Source organism: Ursus maritimus, unplaced genomic scaffold (genome assembly GCF_017311325.1).
Source record: "Ursus maritimus isolate PB19 unplaced genomic scaffold, ASM1731132v1 scaffold_12, whole genome shotgun sequence".
Taxonomy (NCBI): domain Eukaryota; kingdom Metazoa; phylum Chordata; class Mammalia; order Carnivora; family Ursidae; genus Ursus; species Ursus maritimus.
In genome coordinates this window covers 49,081,215-49,098,779 of record NW_024423564.1, presented here as the reverse complement: position 1 = coordinate 49,098,779, position 17,565 = coordinate 49,081,215, and the positions used below count along the sequence as shown (strand labels likewise).

General features: G+C 37.9%; 1 long non-coding RNA gene across 2 annotated transcripts in view; it reads left to right on the top strand.

The window, feature by feature from the left end:
* LOC103663031 overlaps nucleotides 1–17,565 on the top strand; it is a 46,642-nt gene that overhangs the window by 2,182 nt on the left and 26,895 nt on the right. For both annotated transcript variants that reach the window (XR_568637.2, XR_005834137.1), the window contains exons 2-3: nucleotides 2,523–2,944; nucleotides 15,854–15,947. This is a non-coding gene — a long non-coding RNA (uncharacterized LOC103663031). The remainder of the gene's footprint in view (nucleotides 1–2,522; nucleotides 2,945–15,853; nucleotides 15,948–17,565) is intronic.

Genomic DNA, 17,565 nt, shown 5'->3' with positions numbered 1-17,565 from the left:
ATTAAAATAGTCCTTAAACATAGAAGCTCCTGCTGCTCTCCATAGAAAAAATATTGGCTGAATAAACCTCAAGGGAGGAGGAAAGGAGACTTCTTGGCAGATTTGTTACTCAAATTAAAGGCTTTAGTTGTAAAGTGACAAGTGATAAGATACCACTGATTAGAAATGTAGCCTAAAATATCAGGACTCTGTAGCGATGCTTGTATCACACATTGTTCTCTGAAAAATATTCATGCAACTTCTAAGCTTTATCTTTAGCAAGCTCTCTAAAGAGTTTTCTAGCACTAAATGCTGAAAACTACCCAAATATCTTGATTAAATGTTGAATACAATTACCTAATGTTAACAAAACTGAGAATATTACATATCGTTCCAGTCCTCACTGATAGGAATTTAATACTCAATTCTCAACCACATTACGACTTGCTTCTACCCATTTCTTAATAATTTCAATCACCTATCACTAACTATTGCTAAATTAAAATAATAATTGCTTACAACTACGGTAATTTGAGCATTTACTATGCTCTTCACATCTTATGCTAAGTTCCTCACATGCATTATTTCCTTTAAATCTCAGAACAACATTATGAGGTAAATAGTATCATGACCTATACCTCCCTTTTATATATAGGGAAACTGAGGTTAAGTGCCTCTCCCAAGTTTACCTTGCCTGAGACAGTTCAGTCAGTCTGATCTCACAGCTTGGGCACCCAACTATTATACTTATGAGGGACATGGCAGAGGGAACAAAGTCTTTCATCTTTATATTGCTGTTACCTTTTAGCAAAGTACAACTATTATTATAACACTTTGGGGGCACTAGATATAGGCAACACATAAATGTAAATAAAAGACTCTAATTTTTAGTGTACTCTAAGTATATTATGCATTTTTAAAACAAAAGCAATAAAGGTGGTACTTGTGAAGAAAAGGCAAATCCTCTGTGTCTGAGGATGCATTGCTGAGTATAAAATTGCAAGTCTATGCTCTTGCTAAAGTTAGAATATCAAAGCTAAAAATAGAAATATTACACTCTTTGTTTTGCCACTTCAAACTTAACTTTGAAGTTTGATCCTCTTAATTTTAAACTTCCTTTCCTTTTATTCCCCTGCATTATACTCTTAAAAAAAAGATTTACTGAAATATAATTCATATGCCATATATAATTCACCCGTCTGTCTAAAGGTTACTACTCAAAGGTTTTTGGTATACTCACAGAGTTATGCAACTATCACCACTAGCTGATTTTAGAACATTTTTATCACCCCCCAAAAGAAACCAATACTAATTAACAGACACTCCCCATTCCCTCCACCCCCAGCTAGGCAACCACTAATCTACTTTCTGTCTCATAGAATTACCTATTCTGGACATCTTATATAAATGAAATTATATAACATGTGGTCTTTTGTGACTGACTTCTTTCACTTAGCATAATGTTTTCCGGATTCACTCATATTTTAGTATGTATCAGTACTTTATTCCGACTGGATAATATTCCATTATACAGATAGACTCCATTTTAATTATCCATTTGCCAGTTGATGGATATTTGAACTGTTTCTGCTTTTTGGCTATTGTGAGTAATGCTGTTGTGAATATTTGTTTACAGGGCTTGTGTGAACATGTTTTCATTTCTCTTGTATATATATATATCTCTTGTATATATATATATATAAATATGTATATATATATAAATATGTATATATATATAAATATGTGTATATATATATATATATATATATAATTTCTCTTGTATATATATCTAGGAATGGAGTTGCTGGGTTATATGGTAACTATGTGTTTAACATTGTGAAGAGCCAAACTGTTTTCCCAAGAGGCTTCACCATGTTACAATCCCACCAACAATTATGAGGGTTCTAATTCTCCACATCCTCGAATGCTTGCTTTGTCTGTCTTTTTGATTATAGGCATCCTAGTTAGTGTGAAATGCTATTTCACTGGAGCTTTGATTTGTATTCCCCTAATGACTGATGATATTGACCATCTCTTCATGAGCTTATTGGGTGTTTTGTATCTTCTTTGGAAAAAATCTATTTAGGTTCTAACTGGTATATTTTTTATTATCAGGTTATAAGAATTTTTCATATATTCTAGATTTCAAGTGCCTTATCAGTTATATGATTTGCAAATGTTTTATCCCATTTTGTGGGCTGACTTTTTACTTTCTTGGCAGTAACCTTTACAGCATAAAAGCTTTTAATTTGATGTGGTCTTTTGTGATGAAGTCCAATTTATCCATTTTTCTTTTGTCACTTGTACTTTTGTTGTCATATCTAACATGGCTTTGCCTAAACCAAGAGCACAAAGATTTACATGTGTGTCTTCTTTTATGTCTTTTTATTTATTTTCATCCATGTCTTCTTCTAAAAGTTTTATAGATATTTTTATAGTTTTAGCTTCTATATTTAGGCCTAGCATCCATTTAAAAATAGTATTTTGCTTCATGTATTCCCCTTCCTTTCTTTTATTTTTTATTTTTTATTTTTTATTTTTAGGTAGGCTCCAACCCAGCGTGGAGCCCAATATGGGGCTCAAACTCACCACCCTGAGATCAAGACCTGAGCCGAAATCAAGAGTTGGACACTTAACTGACTGAGCCAACCAGGTGCCCCCCCCACTTCCTTTTAATTTAAATTAATTTTGAATATGTCAAACCAAAAAGAAGAACTTTAGAAGGAAAACAAGATACTGTTATTATTCATCTTATTTTGGACATTACATCCAATGAAGTTCCAAATGCATCTGTCTAAATCCCTTTGAAAATAGAAAATATGATTCATACTTAATATGAACTATTCGTTCTAAGAAAAGACATTTAATTTGACAATTATTTATTAAATATCCACCTGTTGGATATTTAATAGTGCGTTGTCAAGCACTATTCTGAGCCCTGAGGATTCTGTGGTGAACAAAACAGGTAAGGCTTTCATTTTCATGGAGTTTACACACTGGTGGAAAGAAACAGAGAAAAAACAAGTAAATAGATACATCAGTAAGTTTATTTTCAGAATGATAAGTACTTTGAGAATGTAATATGAGGGAGGGACAATGTTTTGGATTACATGGTCAGACAGTCTTCTGAGCTGAGATCTGAATCAATGGCCAATAACACCAGCTTTGCAATGATTTGGGGGAAAAAAACCAAAAACAAAAAACAGCGAGCAAAGGAACAGCGAGCAAGAGACCAAGAGGTAGGAAAGAGCTTGTAGGTTCCAAGTTAAAAAACAAGAGGAAAACCAAATCTCTCTAAGTGTCTATAGGCAAATGCACAAGATTTGGGGTGGCAAACTGGAAGATACTTCCTGAAGTGAATACAAACGTAATTAAGACCGTGTATGCCTCCAGTTTCTTATTTAAAGAGGAATCCTCAACTAACATGGTAATAAAGTTTAAAATTTAAATAAGGAAAATATTCTGTAATCAGAATTCGCTTTGTTATTCTAAAGAGGCCAGATCAATACATTCTTGAAGTTTTAACCTGATACCTTAGGCATTGAGAGGGCAAAGGCATTCCCTACTTGATCCCGTGGAAACTTAAGGCATTTCTTCTTGATCCAATGGAACTTAAACATTGCTTTTTTGTTTTTTTTAACTGAGAGAAAAGTTACCCCCTCTCCATATTCCAGGTGTTGTTGGCTTCTGTGAAGTGGATTAGAGGCAACAACACCAAACAAAAAGTGCTGGCAGAAGCTTTTTTCATAGTGATATCACATTATTTATCAGGAATTACCGTAGAGCTGAGATAGAATATATCCAGGCGTTATCCCTAAAACTGAAAAATTAGAGATAATTAATTACAAGCACAATGCTCAACCATAATAAGTACTTAATAAATGGTAGCTATTATCTCAATAGCTTTGGCTGATCTTCAGTGATACTACTCTTGATTGCTGGCTGGAATCTCTTAGGTTTCTGCTGCTCCCAAAGGAAACAAATGGGAAGAGTGAAGGAGATGAAGCCTCCGTGGTTAATGTTTGCAGGAGGAGATCATATGTAGAAACTTTGGAGCAAGTTTCATATATGCAGAAATCTCAGGTTAGGCACAGACCCGGGTGTGAGGCCTACAAGCTCTTGCTGCCCACCACCACCACTGGGAGGTTCTTCCTTCCTCTAGTGCCAACTTTGTAGAATTCCGTTTGAGTTTATTAAGGGTATTCTTTTTAAATTTTAATCTGTGGTCTCTGATTGCCAAGAAATTGTATGCAAAATTTTGCATATTCCCAGGGTAGTAGTTACTTTCATCGTATCTTCTGAAGCATTTAAGAGTAAATCCATAGAAACAGTAAATAGATTAGTGGCTGCCTAGGGCTGTGGAGGAGCTGTGGGGAAGAATGGGCAGTGACTACTTACGGGTGTGGAGTTTCTTTTAGGGGTGATTAAAATGTTCCAAAATTAGATTGTGGTGATGGTTGTAGAAGTCTGTAAATATACGGAAAAATATTGAATTGTAAACTCTAAGTTGTGATGGTATGTGAATTATATCTCAAAAAAATTTTTTTAATAGTAAGCATCTAAGACATTCAAAAGATTAATTACCATTGCTGTCTGACATAAACTCCTGATCATATCTTATTTTCTAATCCCAGAAACTCACAACTGTCATGTTCTGAGTGCCTACTATGTGCCAGGCCCTGTACTAGGTGCTTTGCATTTATTATATTATCATATAACAAACTTTGAGGGGGGATTCTAATTCACACTAAACATGAAACCAACAAATGATAAAACTGGATTTGAATTCAATTTCATCCAGCTCCAAAAACTCATGTTCCTTCTGTTATGCCACCAGTACTTCTCAAGTTTTTCCGACTAAGTACCCATAATAGCTAGAAGGATACAATTTTTGAGGGCAATGTACAATATTATTACCCTTCCATTCTGCTCTAATCAGTCATTACATTCTAACAGTTCTTCCTGTTATCTCCCAAACATCCCACTTCTCCCTCCCCATGACCAGCACTCCAATGCAGAGTATCTAGGCGTATCACTGTATATGGTAGCCCTGACTTCAAATTTCATCTGGTCTGGATTGCAGATCATATCATTCCTAGACTTGACAGCTCTTCCCTTATTACATACAGGGTAAAGTCCAGAACCCTCAGCAAAACACTGGAGGCCTTTGATAATTTGGTACTACCTACTTTCCAGCCTCCTACCCCACACACTCTAACGCTCAAACCCTATGGGACTAACTCACTCTACCCCATGCACACGAACATGCTCCATATCCTTTTTATATCTTACAATTCATGTCCTGTTCCAAGAATTCACTTGGCAAATTCCTTCTCATCCACCAGGTCTCATCTTGAGTTCACTCTTGTAAGAAGCCTCCTCTGACCCTTAAACATCATGTCCTTCTGCCCTACCATGTGCTCTAATATTACCCCTTTCTACCTCATTTGCACTACTTACCACACTGCATTATCACTGTCTATTTACCTCGTGCAGTAGTTTGTAAATCTTTGCAGTGGGAGTGTTGTGTTTAGCTGTTATGCCCCCAAGTGCTGGTGCTTAGCACATAAATCTCTCTATTGAAGAATGTGCCCCTTATCTCCCATAGAATATAAACTCTTATTTCTAGTGCCTTGCATGCTTAAATATCCTAACTATCTTTTCAGTGATACTTCAGGCATTTTGAGTATTTACTACGTGCCAGGCACGGTTCTAAATATTTAATATGGATGAACTTGTTTAAAACTCATAATAATTGTGTGAGGTCAGTGGTATCATTAACCCATTTTACATTAAGGAACCTTAGGGACAGAAAGGTTCAATAACAAGTGATGTGACCTTGAGCAAGTAAATGGCAAAACCACAATTCAAACAAAGTACATTTGACCCTTGAACTACACAGGTTTGAACTATGCAGGTCCACTTATATGTGGATTTTTTTCATTAACTACAGTATAGTACTCTAAATGTATTTTCTTAATGATTCTTTTAATAACATTTTCTTTTTATTGTAAGAATACAGTATATAATACATATACAAAATGTGTGTTAATCGACTTTTTATGTTATCAGTAAGGCTTCCTGTTAACAGTACGCTATTAGTAGTCAAGTTTTGGGGAAGTCAAAAATTATATGCAGATTTTTGACTGTGTGGGGATTAGTGCCTCTGACCCCTGAATTGTTCGATGATCAAGTCACTGTAGTCTGGTTCCAATATCTGCACTCTGACACTATGCCATGTGGCCTGTGTGTGTCTGTCCAGTGAGGGACTAAATAAATAAAATCCTTTCCAATTTCTACAGGAATAAAAGCCCAAGAGTCCTGAGCCTATTTAAGGAGGTATTAAGGAGCCTGTGTAAGGAGGCTCTTAATTTCTCCTTGATTTCATTGGAAAGGGTTGAAATACTGTGAGAACTTCAGGTACCTTCCAGGCAGTATACACAATGTTAAGTTAGCAGAGCCTGGGTTTGATCCCCAGAGCTGTGTAAACTTGACTCTCGTGATGGCCTGCTGTGGAATTAAAGGCCCTCCCATCAAACCATTACCCCACTTCATAGCCTTGTGTCTGGAGCTCAGTTCTTAACCTCTTTAACATCAGTTTCTCATCTGTTAAATAGAGATATCATCATTAGGATCTCTTAGGATTGTGAGGACTCAGTGAGTTAAAACATGCAAAACACTTAGAGCAGAGCCTGCAATTAAGTGCTCCCGGAAAGAAAAAGGAGGAGGAAAAAGTGTTTCCCCTTAGGGAGGGTCACTAACACCAAGTGGTCCTGTCAGTTGTTTGTAAATAGCTGCCAGCACCTTTTCGAAACGAGTAGGAAAGGAAGAAAAAGGATCCACACTTAAGTCAATTCTTTGCTGCTTTCCATCAATTTTGGAATTAAAGGTTAGGAGGAGAAGGCCATTGTAAACTTTTGCTAAAGGGAAATGTTGGGAGAAAACACAAATAATCACCTAGGGATTCTCCATAGCTCATCAAGAAGTGCCTGACCATATATTTATACTTAGAGAGTACCTCTCTTTTGAGGAATTTAAGTGGCTTTCAAAATTAGAACCTTTCTAGCGCAAGGGAATTCTGAACTCTGTTAATCATTTAATGGCTATGTTTCTGCCTTTCCCTCAATCACCTTTTTCTTCTTTTCCTCTCCAGCTACAAATTTCCCTCACAAACTACTTTTTAAGATGCATTTCTACCAGTAAAATCCCTGAGTTCTTTTTTGTTTATTTTGAGAGGAAATGGTTAAGAATGAAAGTAAAAGAAAACAGAGAAATACTCAGTCCCCTTGGCTGCCTGCCAGGAAAAATGCCAAATGTCAGAGGCCTTGCTGAAAGCTACCCGGCCACAAGTATGAGGGACTGGCCTACCACAAGATCATCCTCCAGGGGACTTTATACCAACAGCCTAAAAACTGGACAGCCTTGGGAACTTTTCCCTAGGAGGGCCTACAACCGGACTTGATAGTAAAATACCAGAGTCTTAAGCTCTCAAATCCACCACTAAACAAGAGCCTGGGATCTCAGGTTGCATGCAAAGGATTTAGCTATGTGAATATTTTTCATTTGTCTGAGAGGCCATAGAGCACAGTGGTGAAATGCAGGCTCGGGTGCCAGAGAGACTTCGGTTTGGATCCTGGCCCACTACTTACCACCTTGGTGATTTTGAACAAATTGCTTATTCTCACCTAACTACTATGCCTTCATTTTTAATATTAGGAATAACACAAGATCCATCTGAGAGGGTTGTGGTGAGGATTAAAAGTTCCAACACAGTTAAGTACCCTGCTCAGTAAATGTTAATTACCACTACTACTAGTTTTGCCAGCCCTCAACCTTGACAGGTGGAAACCGACACCTCGTACTACTACTTCTAGGACAGAGGCCACAGGACCATACCACTCTTGGTTGTTTTCCTTATGTTTACATCAGTCAGTAACCCCAGAGGATTTGAGTGATTCTAAGAACTCAAGCATGAGTTTCCAGGGCAAAGGAAACCTAAAAGGGAGTAATTTGAATCAAGGTCAAGTGATAGATTTATTAATAACAGTGCCTATTTGAGCACGTAACACATTATTCTACCTAATCATCACAATAGCCCCAATGGGGGAATCATTACTGCTTCCTAAATAAAGACACTGAAGCTCTCAGAGGTCTACCTACCTAGTAAGTGGTAGAATTGGGATTTATCTGAGAATTATCAAACACCAAATCTTCTTTTTTTTATTTAAAGATTTTACTTATTTATTTGACAGAGAGAGCGCACAAGCAGGGGGAGTGGCAGGTAGAGGGAGAGGGAGAAGCAGGCTCCCCACTAAGCAGAGAGCCCGACATGGGGCTCAATCCCAGGACCCTGGGATCATGACCTGAGCCGACTGAGCCACCCAGGTGCCCCGCAAACCTTCTTTTTCGTCTCTGCTATGAAGTCTTGATGCTGAAATCTTCAAGATTTAGCAATGTAATCGAGAAAAGCTCAATATTTTTACTCAAATGACGTGTGGCAAAAGCTCAAAAAGTCTCTCAGCAGTCCCTTACCCACCTCAAGATCAGAATCCTATTTAATGGCACACTTCTTAAGGGCACATGTTTAGTTAGAAGACATTCTGAGCAAGTCCCATTTTAATTGTATTAGAAAAAGACCAAAGGACAGGGCCAATACCCTGAAACTGTCTTTTTACATTTGATAATGAATACCTACCCACAGGACAGAGCTTGTTGGAAAGCCTGAGAGACAGAGCACCCAAACAAAGAAATGGTGTGCCCTGAATAGAATAGCCCTTTGACAGAATGTTGGGTGTTTTTTTGTTTGTTTGTATTTTGTTTTTTGTTTTTTAAAGTAGGCTCCATGCTGAGCTTGAACTCACAGCACTGAGATCAAGTTCTGAGCTGAGATCAAGAGTCTGATGCCCAACTGACCCAGCTACCCAAGCACCCCAACAGAATATATTATTTAAAGATGAACACAGCAATGTCTCATCCCATGTGCTCTTCTGCAATGTGATCCTGCAACTCCCCAACAAGAGGTGGAGTTCAGTGCACTTGCCCTTGAGTCTGGGCTGGTCTTAATGATGTGCTTCACCAATCAAATGTGTTGCAAGTGACAAGACATACTGGGTCTTTCACGGTTGTGTCATCAGAAACATTTCAGCTTCGGCTTGGGTCCCTTGAAATACTCTCTCTGAGAAGCTCAGGCCATACAGATAAGTCATGTGTGGGGACTCCAGGTTTCAGCCGCAGTGGAGCTCCCAGTCAACAACCAGCATCAGCTGCCAGCCTTGTGAGTCAGGCATCTTGAACATCTCGCCTACTCAACTCTACAGATAAGTGCAGCCTCAGCCAGGACCAGCTCCATAATTTGTAGGGCTCAGTGCAAAATGAAAACCTTGAGTTTCCTGTTCAAAAAATATTAAGAGATTTAAGACAGCAACAAGAGCAATGAACCAAGTGTGAGGGCCCCCTAAGCATGGGGCCCTCCGTGGCTGCATAGGTCAACATGCTATGAAGCCTACCGTGGCCATATAGTAGACTCTGATTGCAACCATTTGAGAGGCCACAAGTGAGAACTTGCCAACTGAGCTTAGTCAACCCATATAACTATGAGACATAATGGGAAATTGTTATTTTAATTGACTAAGTCTTGGGGTGGTTTGTTATGCAGCGAAGGAAAATTAGAACATTCGCACAAGACAGCTGCAGGTCCTCTACCAAAGGACCCTCTGCTTGCATACATATAGGAGTTTGATCTTATGTGATAAAACACAAACAATCCCAGATCCAGGAATATGGCTTCCCAGGGGTCAGAGAGATTTTTCTTTATTCGGGCAGATCCTGGAAGAAGAAGGTAGGCACCATAGCGGCCTCAGAAATAGCTAAAAGAAGAGGCATTACCATTAAAAATAAAAGTCAAAATATGAAGAAAGTTGTACTCTGCAATTAGATTTATTGGAGCAATGGAAGGAAATTAAAAGTGAGGAAGCTGAACCACTTTGGTTATCTCTCTAAGGTATCAGGGAGAATGAGAAGTTTTCCTGGGGATGCATAAATAGCTTTATTTTCTAAAAAAGTAAAAAAACTGGATTCCACGAACTACAGCTTGGTTCCCTCATCCTGGGCTAGATTCTGGAATAGCATGTTAAAGGAATACTTGGTGAATTACTAAAAGAGAAAGAATTGATCACTAAAATCCCACACAAATTCATTAGGAACAAATCATGGTAGACACAGGCCCTGGCATACGGTAGGAAGCCAAGAAATACTTGTCCCATGAACTAATTTTATTTTCTTCTTTCATGAAGTTATCATACATTTTGTAAAGAATTCAGGACATTTAGCAACATATTTCATGAATTCCTGGAGGGAAAAAGGAGAGAAATGTGGGCCACAGGATAGTGGAGTTAGGAGTTTGTAACTGATTCAACAATTACAAGCTCTTTGAAAAATTCAGCAGGTATAGACCACCTGGCCGATCTAGTGCAGGGGAATAAAGCATGGATTTTGATGTCATTGTTCTGCCATTTGCTTGTCATAAGACCTTGGGCAAATTACATAACCTCTCTCATTCTTAGTCTCCTTGCCTGAATAATAACCCATGTGGGATAGGCATGAAGCAGTTAAACGGAAAACCCGGGTCAGTTGGCTCCGTTCCACCCCCAGAGAACCAGAGCAGGTGGTTCCTCTGCCACGGAGACAATTACAGTGAGAGGAGGGAAACGACCAAAGAGGAAAAGATTTTTGAGTAAGAGGAAAGTCTTCTGGGCGGTACTTGGCTCAGAAGACTGCCCTTTAATTTCAACAGACTTTAGATATAGAGGTCCCTAATAGCCTGTCCTTCCACCATAGGTCTGAGAAGAGTCACTGACAGTCTGGCACCTTTGTAGGGCTTTTGGCTTGGGGTGGGTCAAGGTTCCTGGTATTTGTGTCTGTTTTATAACTATTAGGTACAGAAACAAAACATAAGAATAATATAAATTTAGCAGCACAAATACATAATTCAGGGAAACACCATGCTTGGAAGACCCAACTTAGAGTAGCTTCAGAGACTGAGAGTTCTGTGCAGATCAGTGTTAAAGGAGAAAAGCAAACAATCCAGGAATAGTGCAGGAAGCCTGACACAAGGCCTGGGCCTCACTTTCAAAGCCCTCCAGTGTAGATTTTTTATGTTATTACCAAATAAAGTTATATATTTGGTTGTCCTGGAGATATACTTACAAAATTGAAAGAAGGTCCTGTTCATTATGCAATTTTAAACTTGCATTTCATTGCTAGACCACACCACCTATAACGTGTTGACAATTGATATTTTTAATAATATTAATAAATTTAATAAGACAATCTCATGACTATGTTGTGCATGGTAAAAATATATTGCTTTTTATCATATATTAATTGTTACTGAAAACCACATAATCTAAGTATGATCACAATTTTTACCACCTCATTTTAGCATTTTTTAAAAACATAACAAGATTCTCAAAAACCATACATGGCCTGTGCTTCTCTCATTCTCTGCAAGAAAGTAGGGGAAAGCCAGGTTCAGAATCATGACAGTGAAAGTAGATAATTCAGGCAGGATAGCATGGGCGCTGCTCCCTGGCTCAATTTCTGCAGAATTAGATGTCTTGGCAATGCTGGCCCTAGCTCTCTGAGTTACCATTTGTGTGTTTGGAGTTGATTTCTCCCTGGATACTAATTTTTACCCTTTAAAAAGAGGAAGATGTTGAACTTCATGATCTCTGAGATATTTTCCTTCTTTAACACTGTAATGCAGCTATGAATACCTGAGTTAAGAAAGGTGATCCTCAATTCCTTATCTAAAACATTTGGAGCCAGAAGTTTTCAGAATTCAAAAATTTTCAGATTTAAGAAAGATAACATGTGCATAGAAAGTGTATTATGTAACACTCTAGTGGGTTACACAGCAGACCTGTAATTGTAATCAAACATTAGTTCTGCAGTGAAATGTATGAATATTCATACAAAGTGGGAAATAAAGATTATAAATAGCCAAATAACATGTGAGCTCAGTTCAGGTTTGCCACTAAATGAATTCAGGTCAGGTTGGGTCTTGCCAGGAATGAGTCACAAAACAAAACAAAACACCAAGTTTCAGCTTTTACAACTTTTCAAAAGCTTTCTGATTTTATAGTTTCAAAAGATTTCTGAGTTATGCAGTTAGTACCACTCTAAAGGTATGTCTGCATATCAAATGGATTTTACGTCTATCTAAACATGTTTCAATAATATTTACCAAACTGCAAATTGTTCATGTAGAACGTGCCTTGCCCTTTGCTTTTTCATCACTAATCTTTTTTTTTTTTTCTTATAAAGTCCCAAGGTAAAAGAAGTCCTTCAAATATGGAAAAGGGAAGGTAGCTGGCAATTGCAAAACTAGCTGGCAATTGGAAAACTAAATTTCCATTTACAAGCATACCACATTGCTTTTAAATATCAAAACAAAATACCACATTTGTTACGTATATATATTTAAACCTGAAATTGAAGCATTTGTTTTTTGGATGTGTCTAAAGAATTATACACTGCATTAAAATTTCAAATTAAACAAAGGTGCATGTTTAAAAAATGTTCGGATCACATCCCTCCCTGTTTAAAAACTCTTTGAAGGTTTGTTAGCTTCGTTTTAAATTTCTTTTTCTCAGGTTTCCAGACCGGTTGGCAGCTTATGTTAATTAGACATTTGTACTCCCCAGCCCCCAGCCTGTTTTTTTCTGAGAGGGTCCTTTTAGAATGCTGGGTGGTGACAGGGAGGGTAGGTGGTGGGTGGAGAGGCTTGTACAGAAAGTATGTAGCTTGGTGGTCAGGGACTGAAGGAAGCAGGGATTAGGAGATGTGATGGAGAGGAAAGAACAAAGTGTGGGAAGGTGTCAGGTCCAATTCTCGTCCTTGCCCTAGAGCCTAACCACCTTCCTTTCCTTAGTTCTGCCTTCCCTTAACATTCTTTCCCTTTTGTCTTCCAGAATCAGATCCATTTTCTCACAGCCTGATTCTACCACACTCCTAGGATAACTTATTTTAATCAGGATTTTTTTCTCCCCTAGACATAAGCATGTTACCTGGAGAGAATAAAGGCTGATGGGTAGAGAATGCTTAGTCCTGGACCCTGGTCTTTTCCAAATGGAAGAGCATCTGGGGACCAAGTGTAGAAGGACAGTGAGGACATATCCCAACCAGGTACAGAGATACCAATCTTGTCATTTTTACCCTGGTGTTACAATCCCTGCAATTTTGAATATTCATCAGAGTCAAGGACTGGACTTCATCATCAATCTCCTAGTAGACCAGGGGAGATCCTACTAGGAAAATCCCTGTGGGTTTACACTAATCTACACAGATAAATAGCCTCTTTGATCCTCGGTATTTTTCCTCTGTAAAATGTGGATTAAAAACACCTACTGCCTGTAAATTGGTATGTAGTAGAGATAAAGAAGGTAGCATGCCTAATGCAATGGTGATGTGTATTAAATGCTTAATAAATGCTATTTCCCTTTTTCTTCTTATAGGAACTTGTGACCCCAGAAAACTGATAGAGAGGTTAGAGAAGGTAGACATAGAATGGGAGAGATGTGGGCCTCTAGAATTTCAGGTCTTAGCTAGACCTGAAGAGAAATTGACTGATACATGTTTTTTAGATATGAACAATGTTGGAAGGGGAGAAAGGGACAATTTACTAGCATCTAAGTATTCCCCCCAGTTTATCTGATACTTTACACATATCCCTTGTCTCTGTGTCATTGCTGTTCTCTTCATGACTCTTCTGAGAGAAGCATACCAAGCAATAAAGTATCATTTGGGTGATCTTTCCTGAAAGCAGTGGGGCATGAGGTTAAGGTAAATGGTTAAGGACCAGGTTAGAATCAGATAGACTTCTTTCCAGTCTCAACTCTGCCATTTTTTTGTGTGGCCATGGGCAAATCTCAGTCTCCTTTTCATCATTAGTAAAATGGTATTATCTTACCTAACTCCTAGGGTCATTAATTTGCTCACAAATATTTTTTTCTGAGCCCCCATCATGTGCTAGGTATGGTATTAGGTATTGGGGATAGACAGTTAACAAAACAAGGTCCCATTCTTACAGACTTTGCATTGTAAGGGGAGACACAGAGAATGTACCAAGAAATGTAAATACATTAGATAGTGACTAAGTCAGAAGGTGGCTATGAAGAAAAATAAAGCCAGGTAGAAGGACATGGTGGGTGAGGGAGCAGGTTACCCTTTTCTATAGAGTGGTCTGAAAAGTCTCCAAAAGAAGGTACCCTTTGAGCAGAGTCTAAAGAAATTAAGAAAATGAAGTGTGTTCTAGGCCATTGTGAGATTTAAATGAGATAATGCTGATAAACTTACCACATTATCTGGAATACACTGGGCACTATATCAATATTAGCTGCTTATGTTTTTAAAGAGGGTATTTCATCACAGTGAAGGCTACAGGTAGGTGGAAATCTTTCTAGTCCCACCTAGCACACTCCTGAGGGACCCTTAACCATTGTGAAAGAGAGGGGTGGTGGCTCAGGGGACTTCATACACACACATTTTATTGCTGGCAATAAAATGCCAATTGTGCAAATAAAAGTATTTCTGTGGGAGTGGGATACTTTAAGCCAGCAAAAAAGAGAGTGGGGTAAGAGAAACTTTAGATTCACATTCTCTGTAACAAATATTCCCAACTCTGAAGTTTGCATGTGTGCAGAAATATTCCACCTCATCAACAATAATAATGGCAATGATGACATTAATTATGCCATTTATAGGTTTATAAAAGCTTTTCTTCCAAAGACCTCAAGTGTTTTATGTACATGACCTAATTCACCCTCACAGCTTCCCCGAAGACAGGTCTAGTCCCATTTAATAGATGAGGAAACTGAACTATAAAGAAGTTAAGTCATTTCTTCAAGGTCAAACAATTACTTAGGCAACTATGATCTAGATCCCAGACTTAAATTTCAGGTTAGGTCCCTTTCTGCCTGACTCTTCATCTGTCTGGATGTCAGAGATGATAAGGTGGGTGCAGTGAAAAGGAGCCACGATGTCAGATGTCATAGTGCTCACCCCTGGCTCATCCTATAGCCAGTGATCAGCAAATGTTGGCTTTTTAAAAAGCTCTTTAAGAAAGGGCTTCTTTAGTGCTACCAAAATATTAACTGTCTAGCACACCTCTCTGCTCTCTGATAGCCACTCATGCTTATATGTCAAGATGATATCAAAAACTACAAACTTTGGTTGATGAGACAGGCCTCGTTTAGAAATACCCATATACTTAAGCACAGGTATTTGGCTTCCCTCTCTGAAAGTCAACAGGAACACAGCTAGGGAACTCATGTTTGTTGATCATCTTCTCTGGGCTAGGCCTTTTACATATGTTATGTGTTTTTAATCCTCACGACAGACTTTTGCAGGAAATATAATTGACCACACTTGACAAATTAGGAAACAAAGTATCCAAAAAGTTAAGTGATTTATCTAGTGTCACATAGCTTATATATGGCAAAACTGGGATTCAATCCCACATCTGTCTGACATCCGAGTCTTGATATCTTCTGTAAGGCCAAACTGCCAATCCATAATACCTTACTCAAAGTCCCTGCAGTCTGATGATCCAGTGTGAGTCATTTATGACCCATTTCTCCCTTTACATGAAATATGAGCAAAAGAATTAAATCAGCAGGTAAAATTTGAATAATGCAATTTTGCTATCTTTAAACTTTCCACTTAAAAGTTTAACAGTTTGGTATGTGCAGCTAAAATTTGGAATTTTGTAAGTTCTATCTGTATTTTAATTATCTGGTCTATTCTTCTGCTCATTGGCATGAACAATTGGTAGCTTTCTAAACATCTCAGTGGACCTCTTTTTCCTATGTCACAGATGGTCTGGATTTCACAGGCAAGCACCTCTGAAGATATAAGGAAGGACTGAAATCTGGACTTTAATGACATCAAGACCTTCTCAGGCGCCAGAGGTAATATCTTGTAGTGAAATGCTATAGACTTGGGAAGGAATTTCATTTATAATTTAATCATCCAAATCATTCAAACTGGTACAGTGATGACACCAGCAGATAAATTATGTGTATATAATCTATTAAGCAACTGTCAAAAAAGATATACAAGAAATATACTCAAGGGGCGCCTAGGTGGCTCAGTCGTTAAGCATCTGCCTTCAGCTCAGGGAATGATCCCAGAGTCCTGGGATCGAGCCCCACATCAGGCTCCTCTGCTGGAAGCCTGCTTCTTCCTCTCCCACTCCCCCTGCTTGTGTTCCCTCTCTCATTGGCTGTCTCTCTCTCTGTCAAATAAATAAATAAAATCTTTTTTTAAAAAAAAGAAATATACTCAAAAACACAACAGATAAATACAAATGGAATTCTCAAAAATATTTAGGTAACTCACAGGAAGGTATTAAAAAGAAAACAGAAATGAGACAGAATAAAGAGGATATAAACATAAAACGGCAAACTTTAGCCTTCATGTATGAATAATTAAATTACATATAAATGGTCTAAATACATCAATTAAATAACAGAAACTGGCAGAGTGAATTAAAACATATAATCCAAATATGTTATCTGTAAGAAACTCACTTCAAATATAATAATAAAGGCAGGTTGAAAGTAAAATGATAGAAAAAGATATGTCATACAAACATTAATCAAAAGAAAGCATGATTGGCCATACAAAGAAAAAGTAGACTCCAATGAGAAGAAAATTAGCAAAGACAGAGAGGGACAATACATAATGATAAAAGGGACACTACACCAAGAGAAAATGGCAATTTTAAATATGTATGCACCAAACAACAGAGTTGCAAAATATGTGAAGCAAGAACAGAAAAAACTGAAAAGAGAAATAAATTCACAATTATATTTGGAAAATTTAAAACACTTCTCTCAATAATTCATCAAATACTTAGACAAAAAACTAGCAAGGATACAGGAGAACTCAGTAATGCCACAAACCAATAGGAACTAATAAACTTGTACAGAATATTCCACACCCTGAACACATGCTTCTTAAGCGCCCACGGATCACATACCAAGATAGACCATATCCTATAATGCTTGCCATAAAACAAACCTCCACAAAATGAAAAGAATTGAATTCGCACAGAGTGTGTTTGAAGTATGTTGAAATCACACAGAGTGTATTCTGAATTGATTTCGTTTAGAATCAATTTAGATAACAGAAAGATCTCCAGTACAGAAAAATCTCCAAGCACTGGGAAACAAAACAAAACCCATCAAAATAATCTGTGGGTTAAAAAGGAAGTATCATGAGAAATGAAAAATTACACCAAAGTGAAAATGCAGCATATCAAAATTCATGGGACACAACTGAAGCAGAAGGAGGCACTCCTTCTGTCCTCTGAATCCCTCAGCACTCTGCGTGTTCCTTTAGCAAAACCCAAAACTCTGGCTTAAAACCATTCTTTCTACATCCTTCTTCTTCCTTAGATTGTGAGTGGACAATATCTTATATTTCTATGCCAACACCTGGCTTAGTGCTCAGTAAAAGTTGCCTGAGTGAATGAATGACTGGACAGAACAAGCTACTTAGCCGAATGATATCGAGGCCAAACCA